Raw genomic sequence first — 2,361 nt, forward strand, 5'->3', positions numbered from 1 at the left:
AGTACAATGGTGTGATCCTAGCTCACTGTAGCCAAGTTCTGAAATCCTTCCTTTTGCTTGGTCTAGTCTAGTCTATCATTGAAGCTTTTGAATGTATTTTCTATTTCCTTCAATGAATTTTTTAGTTCCAGTATTTATGCCTTTTTTTTTTTTTTTTTTTCCTGAGTCTTGCTCTGTCGCCAGGCTGGAGCACAGTGGTGGAGTCTCAGCTCCCTGCAACCTCCGCCTCCCGGGTTCAAGTGATTCTTCCGTCTCAGCCTCCCCAGTAGTTGGGACTACAGGCACGCACCAAACGCCTGGCTAATTTTTGGACTTTTAGTAGAGACAGGGTTTCACCATGTTCGCCAGGATGATCTCCATCTCTTGACCTCATGATCCACCTGCCTCAGCCTCCCAAAGTGCTGGGATTACAGGTTTGAGCCACTGCACCCGGCTTTTTTTTCTTTGAGATGGGTCTCACTCAAATGCCCAGGCTGAAGTGCACTGGTATGATCTTGATTCCCAAGACTCAAGTGATTCTCTCACCTCAGTGTCCAGAGTAGCTGGGCTACAGGCACACACTACCACTCCCAGCTAATTTTTGTATTTTTTGTATGGGCAGGGTTTTATCAGGTTGCCTAGGCTGGTCTTGAACTCCTGGGCTCAAATGGTACATCCATCTCTATCTTTTGAAGTGCTAGGATTACAGGCATGAGCCACTGTGCCTGGTACTCTGCTGTTTTTATTTAGAGGATATCTATCTCCTTCGTAAATTTCTCATTCATATTCTGAATCGTTTTTCACATTTATTTGTGTAGTTTTTCAGGTTTCTCTTGCATCTCATTGAAGTTCTTTAAAATTAGTATTTTGAATTCTTTATCTGGCATTTCAAGGAATTCTTTTTGATTAGGATCTGTTGCTGGACAATTGTTGTTATCCTTTGGTGATGTCATAGTTCTTTGCTTTTTTATGTTTCCTGTGTCCTTCCATTGCTATCTGTGCATGTAGTGTAGCAGTTGCTTATGTGATTTTTTTTTTTTTTGAATTTGTTTTGCAGGAGATAATTATTTCCTGAAAGAATATATATATTGTTGATTGAGTAAAATGCTCTGGCTTTGATTTTGGGTACCTGCAGTAATGTGATATTTGTGTGACTTTTTAGGCAGTATACAGGGTCAGTGGTATCTGTGATTTCCTCAGTGACATAGGGTACAGTTATTAGTTTAGGTTATAGTGAAGTTTAAGTAGGGACTTGGACACCAACTGAACTAGGCTTTAGGCCTTAATGGTGGCAGCTATGGGGTAAGTGTGCCTATTTTTAGTCCCCAGAGGAGCTTATACTGGATTTTGGTGTTAGTGGGTCCTGATTCTTGGACTGGTGGCTTGCTTAGCAGCTAGTAGTGGGAGCAGTGGGCCAGGTGTGTAGATGGGCTCTTAGGTGCCTGATCTGCTAGTTTGATGTGGGTAATGATGGTTGCAATGGTGGAACAATCCCCTGGGAGCCAAGCAGTCCACACTGGTGTTGCAGAAAGCTGTGATGGGTTGGGCAGGCAAGTCCCCAACCCTCATCTGCCTGTAGCAGGGTTGTGGGTGTTATCCTAAGTGTGCTTAGGAGAGCTTGCTCTCCCCTGTCTCGTCCATGGCTCAGTGGCAGCTGCAGCTGCATCACCTTGAATTCATCCCACGGGTAGAGTACAGCCTGGTGTTAAACTCTCAAAATAGTGCCAGCTGTGGGCTGTGACCAGCTGTGGGCTGTGTCACCTGGGCCCCTCTCAGGTGAGCAGCATGGCAAGAAGCTGTGGGGAGTGTGGTCTGCTTGAGTCTCAGCCTCACAGCAGCCCATAGCAGGGAGGTAGGTATTGTCCTAGGTGTGCATAGGAGAGCCTGGTTTCTCTGGCCTTCCCAGGCTGGATGACGGTTTCTACCATGTCAACTCAAACTCAGTCTAAGAGCAAGGTGTGGCTTTGCATTAAACTCTCAAAATGGTGCATTGGGCTTGTGACCAGGAATGGTGAGGTCCCTTCCAGGCAGGCAATGTGGGCAAAAAAACATGGGGATTGAGGTCTACTTGCCTCACGCAGCCCATTGCAGGGCAGTGGGTATTGTCCTGGATATGTGTAGGTGAGCCTGGTTTCCCTGATTATTCTTGGCTGGATGTTGGCTACAGTCCCGTCGGCCTGAACTCAGCCTAAGTGGAGGGCACAGCCTGGTTTTAGACTCTGAAAATGGCACCTTGGGCCTGGGACCAGAGAGGATGGGGCACCTCTCAGTCAAGCAGCATAGGCAAGAAGCTATGGGGAGTGTGGCTTACTCTTGTTTCAGTATTAGCAGCCTGCATCAGGGAGGTAAGGACCCTCGTAGCAGTGTGTAGGAGTGCCTAGT

This window comes from Saimiri boliviensis, chromosome 11 (genome assembly GCF_048565385.1).
Source record: "Saimiri boliviensis isolate mSaiBol1 chromosome 11, mSaiBol1.pri, whole genome shotgun sequence".
Taxonomy (NCBI): Eukaryota; Metazoa; Chordata; class Mammalia; order Primates; family Cebidae; genus Saimiri; species Saimiri boliviensis.